The following is a 26,289-nucleotide window of genomic DNA, read 5'->3' as shown; positions in this document are numbered from 1 at the left end:
ATTCTGGATTTTTAGCTTAGTTCCTTGATGGTACTAACAGCCAGTACTTCCTAATCTACTTTGACATATGAAAACACTCCATTCTCCTTTGTAGGGATAAAAGGTGAACAAGTATATATTATTATTTTCTTCAGCAAACCTTTGGAATGTACATTAAATCTTTAGCTTCTCTTTAATACTTATCTCTTAATTTGTTAGCATTATTCTTTGACCACTATATTTGATATTGGTTTTCCACCCTCTGACTAAGCAATGGCAGAAAAAGCAACAGATTTATCAATTTTTTGTACTTGATTTCTGACATAAATATTTTAATTTGTATTGTTCAGTTTGAGTACATTTTGTTTAGGAAGTATTTCTTTATCCAAAGCACATTCAAATATCACTTCCATTCTTTCTTTGAGCATCAGGAGCTGTTAAACTAAAGGCAGAAAAAATTTCTTGTATTAGATGTAATTTCATTTGAACAGATTCTGTGGATGGCTACCTTCTTGCTCAGCCTTTGATCAACATTCATGCCCTATATAAGCACTACCTTTTATGAAATAAATCCTACTAAGCATGTCAAAGCCCCACAGAAATCAATGGAAAAGGCACCCTGCAGGGATCTTTCACCATGCTAATAGAAATATGACATCCATGACATGTGATTATGTGGTTGAGTGTTACTGTTATAAAATAGATATGATCCAGTCAAATATTACCATGTTTAAGTCCAATTGAATTTAAGTATGGAAGGTAGCCATGCGTAAAACTTGCTGTCCATTGAAATTTTTGGTGGGCATATGCCTGCTGTCACCATGGTTTGTAAAGGAAGGAATGATGTGAGTCACTGCTTCCCCCTCCCCAACCCATTGAAAGAGCTATCAAAACTGGCATTGTTGATTGGCTGTTTGGTTGTGGGATCTTTCCATGCAGCAGGACTAAGTGAACTAAGGGCAAGTGAAGACTGTTGTCAGCAGAGAATGCACCCAGAGGTTCAGGAAAAATTTAAAATCTAAATTAAACAGTGGAATCATCAACTGAACACAGGCTGAGTTGGATGCATTGGATAGAAAAACTCAGAAGCTTAGAACAGTGCACCATGCCTAACACCCACAGAGTGATACTGATAGATTATACCTTTCCCAGAGATCTGGTGGCAGAAGCTTATTGCAAGTACAGAAAACAGTGGAAGAGGAGAAGCATGTGCTGGTGAATTATGTGAATGAAAGTCAAGAACAGGCATTGATTGAAGTGAAGAACAGACATTTGCTAAAGACCTAGAAAACAAGAATACAGAAAAATGTGATTAAAATGAGGACTGAAAGCTGGCACAACAAAGCACTGCATGGCTAATTTCTGGAGAAGATCAAGGACAAGGTGAACAGGGGAAAGACCTGGCTGTGGTTAACAACTGAAACTCTGAAAAAGGAAACTGAATCCCTGATTTTAGCCGCTCAAGAGCAAGCCATTAGAACAAATTCGATCAAGGCCAAAATCGAAAAATCCTTCGATGATGCAAAGTGCAGACTGTGTAAAGAAGCTGATGAAACTGTAGATCATGTTCTCAGTTGCTGCAAAAAGATTGCCCAGACTGAATACAAACACAGGCACAGTGGCCAAGATGATCCATTTGAATTTATGCAAGAATTAAAACATAAGTACAACTAAAAACTGGTGGGAACATTGTCCAGAGAAAATAATGGAAAATGAGAAGATCAAGATCCTGTGGGAATTTTGAATCCAAATGGACAAAGTGTTGAGACACAATATACCAAACAAGATTGAGGACAAGAAAGTGAGCATCATCAACATAGCAGTCCCCGGTGACAGCAGGGTCATTGAAAAAGAACATGAGAAGATCACTAGCTACCACGATTTGAAAATCAAGCTTCAGTATCTATGCCACAAATCAGCTGATGTCATCCCAGTGGCAGTCAGCATGCTGGGCACCATCCCAAAAACACTAGGGCAGCACTTGAAACATCTTTGAATTGACAAAATTAACGTATGTCAAATTCAGAAGGCAGCTGTGCTGGGATCCATATGAATACTATGCCAATACATTACGACTTCCAAGGCCTCTGGGTGAGGCTCGAATTGTAATGAAAGGCCAACAACTAGCTAAAGATCTGGCAGCTGTGAAATCTACCACAATAATAATAATAATAATAATAATAATAATAATAATAATAATAATAATAATAATAATAATAATAATAGGTGAGACTCGAGTTGTAATGAAAGGCCAACAACCAGCTAAAGAACTGGCAGCTGTGAAATCAACCATACTAATAATAATTATGTATGAAGCCAGACACTGATTGACCTTGTTACAAAGAAATGAAATGCAACACTATTAACATTGGAAAGGAAAGGAAAAGTGTCATTAAACAGAATGGATCACATATTGAGAAGTGTGAACTGAGAGCCAAAAGAGAACTTAAATATTCCCAGGGTTGCTCATTACTCCCTCTACTCCTGGGATTTATTATTGTTAGCAGTTGTTCTTTCTTTCTTAATATATTGAATAATAGGCTAACTAAATGCAGAGCAATCAATTTCTCCAATTATTTATATGAAATAGCATTCATCCAACAAAAGGACCTTGGCAGATTTCCATCTGACGAAGTCTCTATGAAGTTTTTACTTTAAAAAATTACCACAATGATAACTTAACCATTTAATGTTCTGTTTATGTTATGATTCCTTAAACCATTTCATTACCTTTACCTGAAATGCTTCCAGTTCAGCCAAACCAGCACCAAGGAAGATGGCAGGGCAAAATTCATCTACAGTAAGCTTACTGACATCTATATCTATAAGCGTGAAATACCACTCACTGACTCACTGACTGACCCATCAGCAGAACTCAAAAACCACCGAACCTACAATGTTGAAATTTGGCACAACAGTTCATTATGTGGTTTAGGTGCTCTCTAAGAAAGGATTTTTCAAAATATTCAGTTTTACTCGAGTTATTACACATTTACTGTTTTAACTGCTCATCTCTGGCCATCTACGCGAACATTCTAAGGGCAAACGAGCCCCTCAGTCCACAGACATGCTGCACGAACATTCTAAGGGTGACAGCTAAACACCACTAGCTTCAACAAACAAGCTGCAAAAAAGCATGCTGAATGTCACCCTGAAGTTAACAGACAGGCTGTAAAAAAGTACTCCTCCACCCACCCTCACGTTAACAACACCACTACAGCCAAATACAATCAAAATAGATTACAAACCACACTATCACCTTGGACTACTAAACAGTTGTCGGGTTTTGCATATGGACATCAGATTGATCACTGCGCAGACAAGTTTACTGCTCTCAACCTCCAACCACCCTGTGCTTGGTGTCATGCTCTGAAGTGGCGGGATGAGTTCCCAGGAATGTGCTGCAGTGGTGGTACAATCCAGCTCCCTGCCCTTCAACCCTACCCTGAACCTCTTCACAGCCTTCTCACTCATCAGAATCCAATGGCAGAACACTTCCTTTCTGCATCCTGAAAATACAACAGCTGCTTCCACATGACGTCTTTTGGAGCCCACCAGGTGAAAGAGAGCAATAACACATTGCATTAGAAAAAGACAACTACAGGAAGCTGCTGCAAAGATATCTGAAAACAAACCCATCAGTCCACAGACAGGCTGTGAGGAAACATGCTGCATGTCACCCCAAAGTTCACAAACAGGCTGCAAAGAGTATGCTGAATGTCACCCCGAAATTCATAGAATTTCATAGTGAAGCACAGATGCCCTGCTAGTAAGAACATAAGAACAAACCTGCTGGATCAGACCAGAGTCCATCTAGTCTAGTACTCTGCTACTCACAGTGGCCCACCAGATGCCTTTGGGAGCTAACATGCAGGATATGAAAAAGCAATGGCCTTCTGCTGCTGTTGCTCCCGAGCACCTGGTCTGCTAAGGCATTTGCAATCTCAGATCAATGAGGATCAAGATTGGTAGCCAAACATTGACTTCTCCTCCATAAATCTATCCAAGCCCCTTTTAAAACTATCCCAGTTAGTGGTCATCACCACCTCCTGTGGCAGTATATTCCAAATACCAATCATGCATTGCATGAAGAAATGTTTCGTTTTATTTGTCCTAATTCTTCCCCCTATCATTTTCAAGGTATGCCCCCTGGTTTTAGTATTGTGAGAAAGAGAAATATTTTTCTCTGTCAACATTTTCTATTTCATAGGCTTCAATCATATCCCCCCTCAAATGTCTCCTCTCCAAACTGTAACCTGGGATAACAGCATCCCACTGGTTCCCCTCATTTCACCATGTCTCTGTGATGCCCACTATATCAATGTCCTCCTTCAAAACCCTTTCCTCCTGCTCCCCCATTTTAGGTCGAAGGCTTCTACTAGTAGCATAGAGACACCTGTATACCCTGCCTGTCCCTAACCTGGGATTTATGTGCTTTGACCTCTAGCCCTTTGTAGACCTTCTGATTCAGTCTTTTGAAGTGCAAGGAGTATTGTAAATCCCCTGTTGATAAATTTAATGATTTTTCTACAAGTTCAAGAACAGTTACATACTTGACACTTCAAGTGGAAGTGATATGTGAATTGGGGTTGGAAGAGAAAGATGATGTAGATATAATCCCTGATTGGTGTCATTTATTATGGCTGCTGATGGGCAAAAGTGAATTCCCATGTACCATTATGCATGGAGAATCAATGGTTTTTGGTTGATGCTAGATTCAATTATATTGGATCTTAGGCATAGAAAAATCTTTCCAAAAACAAAACAAATACAGTAAAGAATTATGTGCATAATATACTTGGTGTTTCAAAATATAATTGCTGCATTTACATCTAAATAAATGCACTAGAGATTTTGTATGTGGCTCTAAAGGTTTTGAAAATTGTTCAATAAAAAAAATACCTCTCCCTCATTACCAGTCTCCAATATCAGACTGTCAGTATGTTTATTTTCAAACCAGCATTATCAAAAAGAATTAGCACAAATTTGTAAAACTACTTGGAAGTTATTTTTCCTTTAATATGTCAGAATTTGATCCAAAAGTCATACTGGCAGGTATTGGCTTTTTTTCCTGATAAGTAACTGTTTAGCATGCAAGAATGGGCATTGTATGTACAGATTTACCCCCATACACTGAAATGAAGATAGCAGCCAAAATGCATGGGTTAAAGCGATTAAATTCACTTTTCCCAATCTGCAGGTTTCCTAAAAGGCGGTTCCAAGTTTGGCTTGGGTTTGCAAAGGCTGAGATGTGCACATGCCACATCTTTGCTTTCCGTGACTGTATCAAGCATGGGCAATACAGATACTGGGTCCTGTCCCTATTGTTCAGGTTGTTAGTCCTGCTGTCTACTGTGGCTGCCTTACATGTCAGGATGGCTCTGAATAGCTTAAATATTTCCATGCCTCCCAGCTCAAAGAATGGCATGGGAAACTTCCTCCTGACCCAGATCCTCCAGATCCCGGTGCGCCCCAACAGGCAGCTGTCTCTAGGATTGCTCCCACGCCTCTCCCAAGGCGCCGCCTTCCGAGTTTTATGTTTACCGGCCCAGACAAATCTCTCTCCCCATGCACCGCCCCCTGCACCCTGATGTTGATCTGTTTGACTCCTTTTAGTCACTCTTTTTGCTTTGACTTGCTGGGTGAAGCGCCGTATTGCTCTTCTCCAGACTTCTGTGGATTGTGCCCACCTAGCCCCTTCCACTCCTTCCTTCTATATGAGAAATGCCACCACTTGTAGTGTTCAGCCTTTCTCAAGGGGGGGGGGGGGATAAGATATTTAAATCCTGCCCCTCCATCTTTTTATATATTTTTATATTTTATATATTCAGTATAGAAGTATTTTTATAAGGTTTTTTTTAATGTACTGGTTGGATATGCAGCATTGCATTCTTAAACGCAGCTACCTCTGCTCCAGGCTTGTTTTAAAATATGGCAAGCATGGCCACAATATACTCCAAACATTTTTCTTTTCATTACCATAAGATGCCTTTACGTTATTTTATCTCTTTTTCGATCTTTTCATAGAGTACTTTTTGTTACACATTTTTGAATTTTAATTTTTGCCTATAATTAAACATGCATACTTATAATTCTTACAAGCCAACCCACATTAGACTGCAGGCTCAGACTTCTTGAAGCCTTTTTACAGCATTTATACGCGACACAGTTCATTGAAGCCAACTGGCCATACATGTGTGCCCTTTTGCCATCAAGGCCTACTCGTACAGGGATCTCAGTTAATTTTTCCTGTTCTCTCTCAGTTACATTGCTAGATTAAATTATTATTGTTTTGACCATTTTGAACTGCGTCACAACTGTAAAATTTCCTTTTTATTCAGCTGTATTTTTATGTATAGAAGACTACGCTTTTAATGTAGTAACCTCCATTCACCACCGCAGTTTTATGGAACGCTGCATAAATGGTGTTCCCTTTACAGGCATGCCCATATCGGCCTCTGCCCTTACTTCAACCGCTCTCAGCTCTACCGAAACCCTGATGCCAACCACACTGAAGCAAGCAAGCTCCATTCCAAACCCTGACGTTTGTGGATTACAAATAATTGCTTTAATGAACCTGTCTTGGCACTCCCTCCACCAACGTGTTTGCTGTATTTACAAGTGTTCCTGCCAATCACTGCTGCTTTGTTACTGCACTCTCCATTGCCACTCTGGTTTCCATGGCAATGGACGCCGCTTTCAGTTCTCTTCGTCCACAAGGGGGGTGCCCCACAAAGAGCTGTTCATTCACCAGCGCCTTTTGTCTCCCTCACCAGCAAAGGGAGATGCCTACGCCAAAATGGATGTTTACTGGTGCCTCCAAAAGAACTTTTGCAGCAAAAAATGTTGCCAGATTATTGCAGCGGATTTCAAAATCGCATCAAGGACATTGGTTCCTGATTAATAAAAATGTTGATTTATTTTATTGATGTATTAAACAATTGCTGCATTGCTGCATACTATAGAATGTATTTCCTCTGTATATTACCTTTGCAAGTTTATTGTTTACTTGTAACCTGTTCCAGTATTATTGATTGTACCCTACAGTTCCTAAGTATATAGATAGGGAGGAAAAGGATAGAGTTGGATGATAGAATGGGAGTTGGGGAAGCAGGGGACTTATACGTTACCTAAAATCTGCAGAGAAGTTCCAGAAGAAGGCAAGGATCTCTATGCCAGCATAGGGACCCAAATGAAGGATGATATATCGTGTCTCACACCAACTTGACCAAGGGAGGTTCAGGTTAGAAATGAGCACTGAGACTCTGGTGTGCAGTATTTTTATACCCCTTTGCACAGGTAAGGCGGGAAATTCAAACTTAGGTTTCGTTTCTTTGCAACTGCTTGGGGTCTCCTTGCTGGACTTGTGGGGTTGAGCTAATTAGCAGCTCTATCGTCTCTAGTTCCCGGGACAATTGGGCCAATTGGTCCTAGATTATATCAGTGATACCTTGAATGGTTTGTGCAGAGGTTCTTCCTAAAGTCTCTGCCTTAAGTATTCAAATTTGACTGAGGCTTGAGTGAATCAGGAAGGGATCTTGTTGTTAGGGAGATCATATCTGAGAGGTGGGGGAAATGCAGGGAAGAGGCAATTGTTTGGAGAAATGTTTTCTCAAGAGCACAGTATCAGAGGCTTCCAAAAAATAGCTTAGCGAGGTGTGGTATTCAAGAGTTTTACAGATTCCATTATGTTAACAGAGTACTCTGGCAGGGTGGGATAATCAAAGATGCATGTCCTTGTTATAAGGCGTCCAGACTGTATCACTGGAGTAACTCATAGATCTAATCTCTGCCACCAGATTGTTTTGCCTTAGGCTTGCTTTTAGCTTGGACACTCTGCTATCCACCCATACAAACATGGAAACTGGCATTTTGTAGCACACAGTGTAAGGAATAATATGAAAATCCAATATTTTATAAGGCAGGGGATAAAGGCCATGCTAACACCTTTGTCTGACACCACACACTGCAGAGGTTCAAGCACTAAGGAGTAGCATCACAGATTAATCCTCTCCAGATTTCTGAGGTTATATAGTCATCAGTAGCTGGTCCCTCCCCAAATTCTTGAATGACTCAGGGTGCTTGCCAATCTGCTTAATCAACAAACACTTAGAAAGCAATTTGGGTGGGGGTGCTGAAGCTTCATTGGAAGCAGCGGGAGCCGTAGGTCAATATCTATGCCTACTATTCTGTGAGAAGTGACACAGATGCTGACATTAGACTACTTATTTCAGCATTGGAAATGGTAGCTGAACTTGGAAGCTGGCCCCTGTGGCAGTGGGCCTCTGCGACAACTGCATGTGCCAGCTTCATGGGAAGCATTTCTAGGCTGTTCTTTCAAGCCAGGCATGCTTTCTTCCAGCTCTGCAGATTTATATCAGTATAAAGTAAAGCTTCAGTCACTCTGCACAATGGGATTTCTCAGGAGAGTAAAGGTTTCCCAATTCTCTCCCAGTACCCATGCTACCAATTGCATCTTTGGTGGCAGTGCCAGTGTGGCAGCATCATCCTCAGCCTCCACTCTACTTCCCATCCCCCTTGGAATTGACCTGTCAATCCACCCAAAAGCCCTGTTTACCATAGTTACAGCTTCAGGACTGTATGTGAGGGCCTGCTTGCAGAACAAAATTATCCAAGAACAATATGAAGCTGGTGAAAAAGGTTAATTATCTTGGATAAAAAAATAAGAACTCCTGAAAAAAATCTTATTTGGCCCTGAACTGATCAACTAATTCCACATTGTTGCCACAGGGAGGGAAAATAAAACAAAAAACCATTCCAAAAGTGTGGCTGAGATTTACTTTGGCTACCGTTGCTGCCTGGGAGCAGGCAGAGAAAGGGGCAGACTTGGTAGTACCTTTAGGCAATGGAAGGAAACTTGAATTGAGCAAGATAGCAGCAGCAGACTTGCATCAGCAAGTGACTGGGAATTGGTGGGTTGTGCCTGGTAGATTGCAGTGCAACCTCAAGTGGCACATGAGGGCTGGCTGCAGTAGGTCCAGTGGTTACAGGGACCCCCTTTTTTCTTTTTGGAGCTTGGGTGGGAGATGCCAGGGAAAAGGAGAAAAATGTCCCAGAGGGAACAGCATAGGCAGTCGGGCCAACCCAGGTGAGTGCCCCTCCATGCCGCAGGGGCATTATCCATGACCAGGTGTGGATGTTCACCCATATGCCAAGGCTCAGGGTGACCCCTTAATATATCACCTTCCTATTAAAAGGGATGGATCCTGGCTTGTCTGTTGGGAATTTAACCAAGGGAAATATCAGCAGCAGTGATGCAGATTTGAGCATGTTTGTAAGTCATGCTTTGGGCTACACCCCAGGTTTTCATGTGGAAAAGGGGGTAGCCAGCAGCCCTTTCGAGGAGTCCAAACCACCAAACGGGGGGGGGAGAGGTGGGGGAGAGGCCTGGGGGTGGAGTAAACCTGTGAACCATATGCCCGGGGAGGATGCTGATGACTCCTGCCCCCTGTTTATGGGGGATGGATTTTCAATCATACAGGCATGATTGAAAGTTTTCCCTCAAGAGGGAAATCCCATTGTGCAGAGTGACTGAAGCTTTACTTTATGCTGATATAAATCACTTTATTTTATGCTTTACTTTATGCTTTACTTTATGCTGAAATAAACTGCCACCAAAGATGCAATTGGTAGCATGGGTACTGGGAGAGAATTGGGAAACCTTTACTCTCCTGAGAAATCCAATTGTGCAGAGTGACTGAAGCTTTACTTTATGCTGATATAAATCTGTGGAGCTGGAAGAAAGCTGGGCTTCCCCTTTTGGTGGGGACCTCCATAAGAGGCATAGGGGGTGGTAGTGAGCATGAGTACAACATGCCCAGGCAAGGGCTGCAGGTGGCTTGCACCCCTTAACAGCAAGGGGAGTTTATTCAGAGGCTAGCACCCAGATGGTTCCCACTATCTTGCTGCTCCGGGTGTTGGTTTTTCCTTCATGCATCAGGCAGGGGAAAGGTTATTACTGGGGGACCGCAGACATGCTGCCCAGCAGTCACTGGGGGACAGCAGACATGCTGCCCAGTGCCAGATCTGTCTGCTATGCTGCACCTCTGCTTCCTTCAGCCAGCATACCAATACACAGGCTGTGGCCAAATTTTATTCCACATAAGTTGGTTGTCTTTCCACAACCTTGAACTCATTCTCCCCTCCTCAGGTGGTAACACTTTTAGTGAGTAGGTTTTAAATAGTATCTCATTTTCAGATAGTTTCATAGCTGCACTTAGGGCAATTTTCTTTAATGGCCACTGGTGTCTCAGGCACTGGTGAACTGAACTGGAGGGGAGTGTCTTTGGATGCTATGGTAAAGCCATTTTTTTTTGCAAAATGCTAGAATATCCATTCCCCTGTGTCATTTTCAGTTTAAATCAGAAGTGAAGTAGGCATGCTGACAGGACGCCAGTGTACTAGACCCTGTCACCCAATTGCTCCCAGGGGTTGCAGCCTGTTAACAATAGCTGCACGACACAATGCAACTCTTCTATCCCCATCACTGGCACCAGGTGCTTTCAGGTATCCAGAAGGATGAATGCAAACCCTCCCCAGCTTTTTGTTGTGAATTTTCCCTGGGAAAATATACCTTCCTCTCTGATCTCCATCATAAAGTCCTCATGTTATGAGGTACTGCTACCCCCCCCCCCCCGTATGTTTGGAGTAATTATTCTCCCTCATTCCTGGCCCTTGTCAACAAATATTGTTGGCTACTGAAGAAACACACCCTGCAACTAATGTAAACATTCAGTTACAAGCTAGTTTCTTTCCTTGCTGAAAGAGTCTATAATATATACATGTATGAGGAGTGGAAAGAAACCAACAGTCTCTTTTGTGTTATTTATAGATCACTCAGAGCAGCAGTCAAACACGTTGCTGGGAGATTAACTGTGAATTCATAACCCATCATCTCATTGGAACCCTGCTGAAACAACAATACCCCACTTTTTAAAATGTTGCACATTTTCCAATTCATACCAGGGCTCTAACCTTGGAAACCACAACTTGTTTTAGAGGTCCATTTCCATCTAAAGCTAAATGAATGGGGGGTGAAAATGGAAAGCCATTTTTGAAGCAAATGTATTCTGCACGTTGAAGCATGTCAGTATATCACATACTTCAGGGTTTATCCCTGACATGAAAGCAGCTAAGCTCTAGTAAGCCCAGACACCAGTGCCATTTTGTCCTTCCTATCATCTGTTCAACTAGCAGGATTTGTCAAAGTTTTGTTTCAGGAGATTTCTTCTGGCTGCAGGCTTCAATCATAACAATCATACCAGAAAGCTCTTATTTGTGTAGCTTAGAACCTAGATGATAAAATCCTATTTTCTTCATCATTAGATATGAGCAATGCATTACCTGCAGAGTTCCTTTTTTCTTGTGATATGTGTTAATCCCAATGTTGGCAGATACAAGCTCAAACAAGACATTAAATATATTATAACTGAGAAAATTTGGACTTATATCCCAGGCGAAATGGAAATGATCAATATAAGTTGTTTTTCTCAGACCGCAGGGAAGGCAAAGCAAAGCATTCGTGTTTGCGTGATACACTGAGAATAGATAGATAGATAGATGTAGGGAACTTTTATTCCCTCACTGCTTGTTTGCCAAGGATTATTTATCCCACCTGCCACCTGAGTTTTTATGTGCCTTAATGATTTGTTGTTGCCTTTTATTCAGTTACATTCTGAAGAAAAAAATATCCATTATGGTAAAAGAAAGAGACTTCGGATTTCAAATTTGAGTGGAAGCTAAAAATACAAATACTGACATCCTGGAAGGAATACTTTTGGTTTAGAGAATGAGGAAAATTATAATGTTACTTGCATTCCTAGTACAAGTTCAATCCTGTCATACTGATTTTCCTGTTTGTCATCATTTGGGAGGGAAAAAGCCTTTCCATTTTTATTATTATTTAAGTTTCTTTGATTTAGGTTCACTACATTCATTTATATATTTCCTCTAGCTAAATGTATTCTTTGGAAATTTAATATTTCAGTGCATTGGATCAAAGGAGACCCCTGCAACTCATCATTTTAATGATAACTGGTCATTCATTTTTATGAGTTTTCTTCATTTTATATGTGTGTGTGTGTGCGTGCGTGTATATGTATATGTGTTATTTCATTTTCTGTTGTTTTTTACAGTATATTGTGTATCAAACTTGAAAAAATTAGATAAATTGAACAAATGCAAGTAGTTGAAATTGAACAAATGCAAGTAGTTGAAATGACCTGCCAACTCCCAGGTAGAGCTTGAAGATCCTCTGGATTTACAACTGAACTCCAGACATCAGCTATATGTCTCCTTGGAGAAAACTGCTGTTTAGAGAGTGGATTCTATGGCATTATACCCTCCTGAGGTCCCTCCCTCAAACACCACCCTTTCCAGGTTCCATTGCTAAATCTGCAAGAATTTCCCAACCTGGAGTTGGCAACCCTATAAATTACTGATTAAAATGACCAAATTATCTAATTAAGAAAAATATTAGCAAAACTGGATCAAACTGCACCTGACCTTGGCGTTCCATGAACAGAATTCCAAACAAACAGCCTGTGGTTAGTGTTATGAACTAGAGACTGGCCAGTTGTTTTAAGTCTCCAAGCAGTTCATTGCTAAGTTGATGCTTTAATTGTGGCCAGATGTGCAGAGGTTTCATCTGGTGAATAACCAGGCTTGGAATTAAAATGGGCTGCAGCCCTTTTTATTGAGGCAGAAGCTGGGCAAGCAAGAGGAGCATATCTGAGCAGCTGGTCAGCACCCATGGCTGAACACCGGCACCAACCCCAATCCATATTGGGGGGGACAGAGAAGGTACTGGGCCACCTGGGTGCCTGCCCATTGTGGCCTCCTTCCTGCTGGGGTGTCAGGCTTGATTGCAGAGACCTCTGCAGCATGCACCATGAGCCTGCCCCACCCTAAGCCTCTTATGGAGGCCCCCAACTGCAGGGAGATCCGGAACACAAGCACAGCTCCCCATAAGGATGCGCTCCTCTGTCCAAACCGCCACAGAGCTGGCCCTTCAGCTCCCGCCACAGCTTTGCAAGCCTCCCAGCCAATCCAAAAGTGCCTGCTGAATGGCATGCAGTCAAATGTCCATGCCCCGTTCAGACAGGTGCACACCATCTGAACAAAAGAGCACATGCTCCTGGGTGGTTATATTAGGGTGCAGGATAACCGAGCTCCCAGACCACCCGTGCTGCCACCTTACACACTTTGCAGCGTGCCAAGTCCACTTTCCTTCGCTCCCTGGCATCCTTCCACAGGAGCCTTGGGAGGAGCTGGGACCACAATTTAACATCCAGTATCAGCACCAGGACCTAGCAGAGGCCATCCGCCATCTGCAAGGACAGTTCCATGCCTTTCAATGCTGGGAGATCATTCTCATCCAATTGAATGACAATCCCCTGGGGTGCACCCAAACTCTGAAGCACCTCCCATATAGTGGGCAGCAAGGACTCCCAGTGCATACCCCACCAGCCAAGCCAAACAACATCCACACCCTTTCCGAGGTCCAGATCTGCTCCCCAAGCAGTTGAGGTTGCATACAGGCCAGCCTATTGGATGATACTATGCCCAACAATCCGAATCTGGCTCCGGCTCTCCTGCGGTTCTGTGCAAAATTAAAACAAGTGAGGTATTACATATGCTCTGTAAGCTAATGACCGCCAACAACCCACCACCTGGATTTGCTCAGGGGAACAGCCATCACAGGCTGCCGAAGTGGCAGCTCCAATCCTGAATGAATGGAGATTAAAATCCTCTGGGTGAATTGGCAAAATGCAGAAAGCTGATTGGATGTCACACTTTGCCAATAGGGCAGAAGGACCAGCTGCCCTAATGAGTTGAATGGCATCATCCAACGTAGTGTATCGGACATAACATAAAGCTGGGTCAATGTGGTCATTAACTGAACCCCCTTTAGGGTATGAGAGGTGCTGAATCATGTGAAATTCATCCAGAGCCTTCTTAGGGACCACCCCTTTGGCAGAACCCGTAGCGAGGGTTGTGGAGGAGTGGAAAGAGGACCCACAATCCTGCCTGCACACACCTTCTTTATTTTGTCTCATATCACATCAGGGAATTGCCAGGTGGATTTTAAATTAGGCACACTTGTGGCCCACCAATCACCCACAAAAGGAATCAGAAAACCTTCTGTTAAACCCTTACGCAGGTACTCCATCTTCGCACAGAGGGGGTAACCCGCTAAGGCCTGTTCTATTGAAGACAATCAAACTGGAGTGGGGTCCAGGGAGTAAATGAGAGGGGAATCGGAGTCATGGCTTGGAAGATGCCCCTGACCCTCCCTGGCTGATAGCCTCCTTATGCAAGCCGCTGGCACCAGGGGACTGGCCGGTCTGGAAGGGCTGGCGCAAGAGGGCCTTGGAGCACCGGCTATGCGGGTGAGCCATGAAGCACCCGCTACACATATGCTCATATCTGCATTTTGGCCTGTGGCAAGCCCATTTGTTAAAGTCCCAACAGGTTAACCTGACTGGGAACCTGCTCGAGCCTGCAAATCTGCAGCTTCCATCATTCTGGAAGCCACCCTCACCTGAGGTCTTTGATAAGGCATGAACCATGACCATTCATGTCTGATCATGGATGAGGTTTCAAGGGAACCCACTCTTGTGCGAAGCACTGCGCTGATGGCAGAGCACTGCTTCAATGGCAGCGCAGTGTCACCTGCCAATGCCCTGGCTCGAAGAACATGATTCATGTGAGCCTCTAAGTGCCAGACCCGGGCTGGATAAGCCATGGTAATTAGGGCCAAGTACTCCCCAAGACACCTGAGCCAGTTATTGAAAGTGCGATCTACACCCTCCTTGCTCAGTTTCTTCTTATCCTTTGCTAGAACCCGGGTCACCTTCAGCCTTCACGCACTGGAAAACATCCATGAAATACCCATCCAGTGCCCTCTCTAAGCTTTTTTGGGAGGTGCGAGCCAGGAGGGTTCCCGGGATCCCAGGATGGGGGAGATACCACCGACCCGGCAGGGGCCATAAAACCCATCTGGGAAGATCATCTGTGCGCAAGCCATTTCAGGAGGACAGGGACCCATTCCCTGATCCTCCAAAAATTCCCATCTGCTCATGTGGAACCCTCATCCAAAGATTCACCTGAGGAAGAACTGGGAGACCAACAACTCGAACCGGTACGTCATGCCGAACGATGTCTACCCCATCCCTGTCCTATCGGCCTACTGGAGACCTCCTCTGAAGGAACCGCTGACTCAAGCTCCCACCCGGCTGGCTTCCCTGTGGAGGGCAGTGCCGTGCCGAGACCAGGGACAAACTCGCTCCTCCCAGGCTGAGCTAAATTCGATAAAGTGCTCATCAGGCCCTGGTGTGTAGAAGTGACTATTGGGGGCCCTGAAGTTCCTGGCGTTGCCATACCACTATCAAAAGACCCTGTCAAGGGAATAAAGTAGGGGAAGGCCCCCCCCCCCAGGGGTGGGGTGGGCCATGTTCCCATGGCCTGAAATGAATGCATGGGTGTGCTACAACCCGGCCACATCATCATCAATCTACGTACAAACTCCAACCACCATCCACAACAGAAAAGGGGTATAATCAAAACTCTGTATTGTGAACAGTGTTTGCTTATGAGGGCAATTCATGTGCAGAAAAATGCCTATCAGTTCAGATCTTTCTTCTGTAAGTGATACTGTATTGTGAACAGTATCACTTACAGAAGAAAGATCTGAATGGGTAGGCATGTTTCTGAACATGAATTGCCCTCATAATCAGTAACAGTGTTCTGTAATAGATGTCTGTGAGGAAGGATGTAGAATTCCCCTGAGTAGAGAAACTCTCATTAGAAGACTGGAAAATGTCATTCCACATTCTCTTTCAGTAAGAAACCAAACCTTTAGGGTTGTGCTGGAGAAAAAAGGTTAGGAATGTCATATCTGACATCAAGTGTAAGTCTGGATTTCTTGCTGCTTCTGCTGATTAAAGGTCCTGTGCTCACTTCACAGAAGTAAAAGTGTTAATATGTTATCCTAACCAAATTTCATTCCTGATCATCTTGTTCAGTCTATTTAAATTTCCCCAGCAGTTTCAGCTGAATTATATTAAATTACTCTTTTTTCACCTCCTGCTTTTAACTTCTTCAGTCACTGATGTAATGCATCCCCAAGGAGCTTGCTGAATTGAAATCCTTGTGTATTTCTGTAACCTTAAAATTTCTTAGCTCTTTTTCAATTTTGTTTGTGTTGCCACATTTAATAAGAAACGTAGATTATTAGATTAAATTAAATATATCCTAGATGTGCCTTGTAAAGGTATATCTGCTATGGATCTGTCATGGAGCACATATGTTTAAAGATTTATATGTGACAAGAAGTACTTCCATTGTTTGAAGTTCATTATTTGTGGCATTATTTGTGGCCTTTGAACAGCCCTGAATCTTCATTTCTGGTGTGTGTATGTGTGTGTGATACAAAAAGTCCCATCCCTGACCTAGGAAGCAGAACCAGACAAATCCCATCCACAGCAAGACAACACTCTCTCCTTCATCTTTTCTTGTATTGGTATGAGCTGAGCAGCTGACCATGAGGAAGACTCAGGGTTTGAGTTCTAATTTTTAAGATGTTTATTCTCAGCACACAGAGACTCATAGTGGAAATTGAGAAAGAGAAATGCATCAAAATAACCAACTGGCCTGTCCTAGCACATGAAATGGAATAAGTTCAGCTGAGATCTTTACAATATCAGAGCAAAAGAATATTCATTCATTACATACCCATTCATTACATATCCAGGACAATGCTAGTTTCATGCAACACATGCTTGGTAAATACATAGTATGTCAAGGCTGAACTACAAATCAATGACTGTGCAACTAAGAGTTCAGACAATGGTTCTAAGATCATATGTGACTAGATGTTTCAAATGCTTGCCTAACCACTGATGTGAAGCCAAATCTGTGGTTTGCTGACAATACAAACATTAGAGCAATCTGAGGAGAACAAGGATACAGTAGGCAGGTCCATGGATATGTCATGAACCACCTGAGCTACCTAGGTCAAGCGTAAAGGCATAAACATTGACTAAAAATGCAAAAAGTGGACAAAGACATAGACAACTAAGTCATGTGAGGTATATATCAATGACTATCTTAAAACTACAAATTTGTAAGAAATACATCTTTTTATCATCACAGATATTTCTCACATAGGCTTGCATCCTGTTGTGAGTGAGTCTTCCTTTCACAGTGACCTCCATATTTGTGTACTTGAAAAGGCCTCTGATCTAACTGCCAGAAGCCTAGATAAAATGATCCAGCTTGATATCAAAACAGGGCCCTGATCTGTCATGAATTCCCACAAATGTTCCTATATGAGGTTAAGTCACATTGATGGCCTGTTGTCCTTAGCCTCAAGAAGATCCCTTACATTCAAGATTGGTTGACTCAAGTTTTCTGGCTAATAACCTATGGCTACAGAGTTCTTAGCTTCATCCAGTACTGCTATGTCAAGAACCTAGTAGACCTCAGACTGCTTGACCTCAAAATAGTTGCCTCAGTGACCCAGCTGATCAAAGATGTGAAAAGGGAAATTTTTCACATTACAGGCCTGACAAGTGTATCAATTTGGGTAACAGTCCCATTGGGAACAGTGCAACTTTAAAAAGGATTCTCACTGCTTTATCCCTCCTGCTGCAACCCAAAATGCCCTCCAAAATGCTGTGGCTAGAGGATAGGATACATCAGGAACAGCATGAGAGAGGAAACAAGGGGGAATGAGTGAAAACTGTCCCCACTGCACCTTTAAAAATGGTGGGATCCTCATTCATCTCAGGCACTGCACAGCTTGATGTTGCCCGACCCAAATGAGCCTGCTGCCTGCAGAGCTATGCCTGTCTAAAGGTGGAGACTGGCATGACTGGGGGGCAGACTAGGGGCAGTCCTTGGGGTGGAGCCAACTCAATGGAGTTGTTTGGATGGCGGTGGGTTCCTTCCTCCACTGCTTGCTGCACCACCTAGAGCTTCATTGGAGGTGGCACAGCAATACTTTTGCCACACTGTTCCCAGCTACTGCCAAGCTGCACCCACTGAATCTGGATTGGTCTGTTAAGTCTCCAATTCAAATGCTGACTGACTTACTAGCATATATGATCTCAGCAGTTTCTTCTTCAGACCTGAAACCACTTTTTGACTCAGCATTAAGACACAACGATTAGGATGGCAATGTTCTTAAATCCTCTGAGCCTGCAGTCTAGGGTTCAAAACCATCAGTGGCTGCCAGTTTGATAAAACCTGGATGATAGATGAAATTCTTTGTGTGAAAACCATATATTAACTGATCACCAACCTATGGCGATACTGTGATTCACTAGACAAAACTTTTAAAAAGAGACAACTGTCCATTCTGCACAGCCCAAATGAGATGTCCTAAGGATGCAAAAAAGAGGCACCTTGGAGAGGAACTCTGAACAGCTTTCCCCCCAAGACTCCCTCAGAATGCCTTATTTATGTCCAAGCCATCCTATTTTGAAGACATTTTAAGGCAAATCTTTTTCCCTAAGCCACCTGCAAGATGTTCCCTGCCCTTTGCAGTGCCAGTGCTTTTCAATGAGAGTTCTTTGAGCAGCTAAGATTCTCATATGCATGTCTGCATATCTTGGAATATAGCTCCTCCAATTCTTTTTTTAAAAAAAGGTACACTATATATTGCTAGAATCGACAGGACAAGCTGAGTACAACTATGTATTTTTCAGTCTGAAAAGCCACCCAGGATTAGAGCCTGCAGAGCAAATATCCTGGGGCAACCTTCAGCAAATGGATGCAGGGCAAATCCCTTCAGCAGCACACAAAATGTTGGGTGCAAGTGGAGGGTGAAACTGACCAGAGAGCTTACCATTCAGGTGGGGAAAAGGTTGTTCCCTTCTTTAATGCCTGTGTTGTCCAGAAAACAAATGAGAAGTGGCTTTTTTAAAAGACGTTCCCAGGCCATTGAATTTTGGATGTCCTGAGTGAAATTAAGAAGTTGCCTCTTTTAAAGATGTCCTCCAGATGTCTTATTTGTGCTGTGCAGAATGGACCAATGTACTGTTCAAAGACACGGAAACACCAGTGTAGTGTAGAATTTTTAAAACATTATGTGAACATTGTATTATGCAATATGTTTTACTGGGAAACACAAAAATGCTATGTTTCCCATTAAACTGGTAGATGGTGCAGTACCTCTATACTCAGATTACAAAAAGATATTCCACAAATGTTCTGTTTCCTCACCCTATTGTGTTAGCACAGAGATAGTGGGAAACAAAGCTGAACCCATCAAGGCTGAATGAATGCTTGAATACTTTCAGGTCAGCTTGAAAAAGGGCTGTCCATCTTCCTTCAGATTTTATGAGCTGCAAATTTTTGATAGTTTCATTTATATTTCATTACTGAACAAACCAAATGAATTGACAGAGAATGCAATCAACACACAATGCGCCCACTGGAACCTCTAATGTAAAACGTTGCCTGCTTTTGTAAACATTGCCAATTACCTGAGGAGGTACTCAAAAGAGAAGCAATCGCCTTCTTCAAAATAAGAAAATGGGCATTGCAGGTTACATTTCACATTCCTATTAGTGGGGATAAAGTGGGCATAGCCTATTCAAATGTATTAGAAACCAATCATTCCAGAGATGGCATAAATTTATACAAAAACCAATCAGGTTACATGTATGTTATACAGTAGGTTGCAGCTGACTTTATATTTCAATGTGTAAATGTATATTGCATGTTTGTTCCCATGCTTGCTTGCATTTGTTCCTGAAAATAGATTGAGGGAAAGGGTTAAAAAAGAGTCCAGTGTTAAAAGGAAGAACAGCTATGTTTAGTTAGTAGAAAACCACTAATTGAGTCTAAGCAACATAATCTAAACAGGATTATTTTTCTTCCAGCTACTTTTCAGTCCCACGGAAGCTTCTTAAGGTTATCTCTTCCACTATTATTTTTCTTTACAAATCAAATCAGAATTGTTTGGTAAATGTAAGGGTACATGCAGCCTTATTTAAAAGCAATATGGGGGCGGGATTTCTGGATTACATGTATAAGACTAAACAGTTTACAGTGCAGTCTGCAATGATTGTCAACTTCCTGATGTCAATAACATATGGCCACTGGTGTAATGCCCATTGGGCAAGGTGGGCAGCTGCCCAGGGCATCACCTTGTGGGGGGCATCAAAATGCTGGGTTTGTTTTGGGGTATTTTTAGTGGTTTTCCATTTTCGGCCTGCAGGGGGCGCAGTTTTTAGGCTAGAGGCACCAAAATTTCCGCGTATCATCAGAGGACTGTCCTTATGCTACCCCCCAAGTTTGGTGAGGTTTGGTTCAGGGAGTCCAAAGTTATGGACTCCCAAAAGGGGTGCCCCATCCCCCATTGTTTCCAATGGGAGCTAATAGGAGATGAGGGCTACAGTTTTGAGGGTCCATAACTTTGGCCCCCCTGAACCAAACTGGCCCCCCTGAACCAAGCCGGCAACCCCCATTTGACAGCAATGCAGAAAACTCAATGCAGAACAAAGAATCTTGGGCTAATTTCGGGATGTTCTTGCAGGGAGGGCATTCTTGGACGTATCAGCACCAAAATTTCAGGGTATCATCTGGAGACTGTCATGATGGCACCCCCAAGGTTTGGTGCAGTTTGGTTCAGGGGGTCCAAAGTTATGGACCCTCAAAAGGGGTCTCCTTAGCAAAGAATATGGGATGGAGTGCCCCCTTTGAGGCACCAAACTGCACCAAACTTCGGGGGTACCATAAGGACAGTTTCCAGATGATACCCTGAAATTTTGGTGCCGATACATCCAAAAATGCATCCCCTGCAGGAACATCCCAAAAATTTACCCAAGAATCTTTGTTCTGCATTGAGTTTTCTATATTGCTGTCCATGGGGGTTTCAGGCTGCGGGGGGGACATTTCTGAAGGCACAGTCTCAAAACTTTCAGGGTCTCATCAGCATAAGGACAGTCTCCTGATGATATGCTGACATTTACTAGGCATTATGTTTATGGGTATTTTGCCATTGCCTTCCCCAGTCATCTACACTTTAACCCTAGCAAGCTGGGTACTCATTTTACCAACCTCAGAAGGATGGAGGGCTGAGACAATATAGAGCTGGCTACCTAAAACTGGCTGCCATTGGAATTGAACACAGGTTGTGAGCAGAGCTTTGACTGCAGTACTGCAGCTTACCACTCTTTGTCACAGGGCTCTCAGGAAGATGGTTATGAAGACATAATTTGATAGCTTTCAAATATTTAATGTGGTCTTAGGTTAAAGAGAGGTAGTAATTGCTCTTTTTGCCAACTGAGATAATGTATAAAGCAATATTGTTAAATTACTGGGATGCAGATTTAAACATTAGAGAAATTTTTCTGACTGCTAAGCTAAATGATGCCAAGGGAACCTGTAGAATTCCTTTCAAGTTTTCAGTAAAAAGTCAAACAGACATTGCTGAAGGCTGTTTTACATAGAGGATATCCTGATTTGGAACACAGGATTGGCCTAGCCTTGAAGGACCCGCTGGGTTCTTTTCCAGCTTTAAGGTTCATTACACAAAATTATGTTACCTAATGTTTCTGTAATATAAAGTTCCAGCATGGTAACAGAGGGTCTTGTCTAGTTGTCCAGGTTAATGTCAATGCCTGTTGTGTTGATCTGAAATGACTGATGGAAAATTTATTTTTTAAAATAGCTCATTTGTGCCTTTGGCAGTTCCTTCATCTTTATATTTCCTCCATCTTAAACAATTTAGACTATAACAAGTATTATTCACTTATAGATTTACTGCAGAGCTCTTTCATGTTGAAGGATCTCATAGCCCTTGACAGTTCAGCATATATACACTGGAGATCACTGGATCTGAACTGAACTCCTTGGCATGCTGAAAGTAGAGTTGTCTGTAGTCCTAAATCTGAACCCAAGTTTTTTTTAGCCAAGGCATCATAGACACTAAAGTCACAATATACAAGTTGCAGAGATCTTTTTCATTCTTTTCATCACCTGTTTTTTTCAGCATCCTAAGTTTAAATTTATAAAAAAAAATTAGTCCATCAACCCCTTCATGGAATTCTTGAACCCTAATAGCCCCCAGGCATGTAAAATAAATAAATAAATATAAATAAATAAATAAATAAGTCATTTTAAAGGTATGAATTATTTCGCCCTGTCCCTTCATTACTGTTTCTTACCTTTACATTTTGTTATTCCATTTTCAATTTCAATTTCTGTTCCTTTAATTGATGTATTTATGTGAATAATAGTAATAGTAAATAAGAAGAAAGAGGAGGAGAAAAAACTTCATAGTTAAGGTAATATTAAAACATTAAACATAAATTAACATACCTTCTTATTGAATTATTTGGCATTGTTAATGAAAAGGATGTATTTGATGAGTAGTAGCAAGAGCATTGATATTTGGTTGAAGATTGGTGAGTTTTAGCTGTAAATTATTATACTCTTCCAGGTTTACTCTGTTCCTCTGCTTTATCAGAATTGCATTTGCATGGGTAAAACCAAATTCAACCATGTATGAACTTGGGAATGCAAGTAAAAATGACTCAAAACCTTGGGGTATTTTGTAATACTATTTACAGTGCTCCAATACTCACTAAGGATTTACTTTTGAAAAATTATTTAGCTTCATGATCCACACACATACTGTGTTTCCCCGAATATAAGACAGTGTCTTATATTAATTTTTGCTCCCAAAGATGCGCTATGTCTTATTTTCAGGGGATGTCTTATATTTCTGTATTCTGTTCGTCAGGCATGCTTCCAAACAAAAACTTTGCTACGTCTTATTTTTGGGGGATGCCTTATATTTCGCACTTCAGCAAAACCTCTACTACGTCTTATTTTCTGGGGATGTCTTATATTCGGGGAAACAGGGTATCAATTATTCATCTTGTAAGTGAAATTCAGTGTCTGTATTATCTATTTCTAAAGCAAACAGTATAACAATAAAGCTTGGTCAATACCCTAGAAATTCGGTAAAATTCTGATTCTGATTTATTCGGGCATAAAATTATCTGTATGCCCTGAAGGTTAAAATAGATTTAAACAACGATTTAATGTTTACGGGTGTAATTGAGGACGGAAGGGTTGATAAAAAAATATAGACAAATGTATAAAATAATGATAAGAGCGGTACATGTAGTAATAGCACTTGGTTGGAAAGATAAGAAAAAATGGACAACCCAGAAATGGTTAGAATATATTTGGGAACAAGTGCAATTGGACATATTCGACATAATATACAGAATAAACTGTGGTAAGAAAAACAGAGAGAAATTTTGATAGACAATATATGTGGATTGGATGAAAAAAGCCGGAGTCAACGAAGAAATATGGGAGAAGAGGCAACAAAGAATGAACTTTGGTTGAAAAACAGTCAAGACATAATTTTTAAGGGGAGGGATAAAAGGGGAGGGAAATGTATGGTTTGGAAAAATGTAAATAATTATACTAAAATGTAATGTGGATTCAGACTATATAATTAAAAAAATATTTTTTAAAAAATATCTGTATGCCCAAATGAGACAAATAATGTATTCGGATATACCCGGAAAGTTTGTGTCTGATTTTTTTGTATTTTGGTGGGTTTTTTGTATTTGTGCCTGCAGTGGGCGCATGTTAAAGATAGTGACACCAAAATTGCAGGATCTCATCTGGAGATGCTCCTGATGATGTCATCCAGGTTTAGTGGCGTTTGGTTCAGGGGGTCCAAAGTTATGGACTCTCAAAGAGGGTGCCCCCATCCTCTATTGTTTCCAATGGGAGCTAACAGGAAATGGGGCTACCCTTTTGAGGGCCCATAACTCCCCCCCAAACCAAACTTCACCAAACTTGGGTGGTATCATCAGGACAGTCTCTAGATGAGATCCTGGAAATTTTGGTGCTGCTAACTTTAAAAATGCACCCCTCACAGGCACCCCAAGAAATTGCCCAAGATTCTCTGCTCTGCAGTGCCTTGGCTCCATTGTACCCAATAGAGAATTTTTGTGCAGGCTATACATTTTTGAAGGTAGAGGCGCTAGCCTTTCAAGGTGGCTCCAGGAGGCCCTCCTGGAAATAGCATCCAGGCTTGGTGCATGTTGCCTCTGCGGCTTCAATTTTATGGGTCCCTAAAAGCCTTATTTGGTTTCCCTGCTCTTACACATGAAACCTGCTGACTGAGTTCTCTCAGAACACTCTCAACCCATCCACCCACCCACACCCACACCCAGAAGCAAAGAAATTCCTCATTGGGCACTGAAATTCCCCATTAGATACAATGGAGCCACTGCAGAGCACAGAATCTTTCAGATTCTTAAGTAAGTTGTATGGTGTGAAAAATTAATTAACTTTTCCCACCATATACTTCAATGGGGCTTGCTGTTATGCCCAGCTGGCTCTGTGCTGGAGATTTGGGAAGTGCTCGGGTGGGGGTGTTCCGGGCAGGAGCACCTACTTTCTTGCAGGACTGCTGATGTTAGTCTCCTGAAAGAAACAAGCCAACTTTGCTAACATTTGGATGGCTGGGCACTCATTCTGTGGGCATCAGGTTCACCTTCAACTGGGTGCCCACAGCATTTCTCCCTCCCAAGCAAACTTTAGCCAAGTTGGCTGGTTCCTTTCAGAAGACTCACACCAGCAGCCCTGCAGGAAATTAGGTGCCCCTACCCAGAACAACCCTCCCCAGAGCCCTTCCCAAATATCCATCACAGAGCCAGTTGGGCATAACAGCAAGCCCCACTGAAGTCTATGGTGGGAAAAGTTAATTAATTGGGCAATTTTGAATTTTGGGCAATTTTGGGGGTACCTGTCAGGGGTGCATTTTTAAAGCTAGTGATACCACAATTTCAGCATCTCATCTGAAGAGTTTCCTCATTATACCACCTGAGTTTGGTGAAGTTTGGTTGAGGGGGGCAAAGTTATGGGCCCTCAAAAGGGTAGCCCCATCTCCTGTTAGCTCCCATTGGAAAAAATGGCAGATGGGGCACCCCTTTGGCCTCCCTGAAACAAACTTCACCAAATCTGGGTGACATCATCAGGAGTGTCTCTGGATGATACCATGAAATTTTGGTGCCACTAGGTTTTAAAATGCGCCCCCTGCAGGCACAAATGCAAAAAACACCAATAATACCAAAAAATCCCCAAATTCCTCGCATTCAGATTTGTTCATATTCTGGCCAATTTTGGCCCGAATATGCACGAATGCACCCAGATTTGGGCCGAATCTGGGATTCAGTGCTCTTGAATCTCCAAGCCTAATAACAATCCAGTCAGGTAGGTGCATTTTCTCCAGGTCTTCGAAGGGACTTTAAAGTTTTCCCTTAGTTTTTCTAGGTGCTTCATGCATATCTCCAGGTCAGAGTCTGAAATGTTTTTATCTTCGCCTTCTTCTGGATGCTGTAAGTTTGAAAAACACTTATAATCTCTACGTGCAAATGAAGATTTAAATAAACCTATTTTAACAGAAACATATTAGGGTTGTTTGTGCTTGAATCATTGAAACATAAGAAAGAGCCTGCTGGATCAGACCAGAGTCCATCTAGTCCAGCACTCTGCTACTCTCAGTGGCCCACCAGATACCTTTGGGAGCTCACATGCAGGATGTGAAAAGCAATGGCCTGCTGCTGCTGCTGCTCCACAGTACCTGGTCTGCTAAGGCAATTGCAATCTCAGATCAAGGAGGATCAAGATTGGTAGCCATAGATCAACTTCTCCTCCATAAATCTGTCCAAGCCCCTTTTAAAGCTATTCAGGTTAGTGGCCATCATCACTTCCTGTGGCAGCATATTCCAAAGACCAATCACATGTCGCGTGAAGAAATGTTTCATTTTATTAGTCCTAATTCTTCCCCCCAGCATTTTCAATGTATGCCCCCTGGTTTTAGTATTGTGAGAAAAAGAGAAAAAATTATCTCTGTCAACATTTTCTACGACATGCATAATTTTACCCTGCAAATGTTTCTGCACTTCAGTTAGATGACAGCCAGCATGGTGTAGTTGTTAAGAGCAGGTGAACTCTGATCTGGAGAATGAGATTTGATTCCCCACTCCTCTACATGAGCAGTGGAATGTTTCTGCACTCCTAAATTCCTGCTGGGTGATCTTGGGCTAGTCACAGTTATCTCAGCTTCACCCATTTCACAAGATGTCGGTTGTGGGAAAAGGAAGGGAAAGGATTTTGTGAACCACTTTGAGCCTCCTAAAAGGAAAGAAAGGGGGGGGGTATAAATCCAAACTCTTTTTTCTTCTTTGCATTAAATTTTGAATATAGGTCTGTCAATCAGAACAGACGGTTTACATATAATGG

The 26,289-nt window shown here is 42.2% G+C and overlaps 1 protein-coding gene across 7 annotated transcripts in view; it reads left to right on the top strand.

The window, feature by feature from the left end:
* The window catches only part of LRRC4C (leucine rich repeat containing 4C), a 1,058,673-nt gene that overhangs the window by 714,698 nt on the left and 317,686 nt on the right, over positions 1-26,289 (top strand). Inside the window, exon 4 of one of the 7 annotated variants that reach the window (XR_007243465.1) lies at positions 6,420-6,529. The exons of the other annotated variants lie outside the window; for them this stretch is intronic. The gene's annotated coding sequence lies outside the window, so the exon portion shown is untranslated. Of the gene's footprint in view, positions 1-6,419; positions 6,530-26,289 lie in introns of those variants that run through there. 7 annotated transcript variants of the gene reach the window in all.

This window comes from Sphaerodactylus townsendi, linkage group LG02 (assembly GCF_021028975.2).
Source record: "Sphaerodactylus townsendi isolate TG3544 linkage group LG02, MPM_Stown_v2.3, whole genome shotgun sequence".
NCBI lineage: Eukaryota > Metazoa > Chordata > Lepidosauria > Squamata > Sphaerodactylidae > Sphaerodactylus > Sphaerodactylus townsendi.
This window is presented reverse-complemented; position numbering and strand designations above follow the sequence as displayed.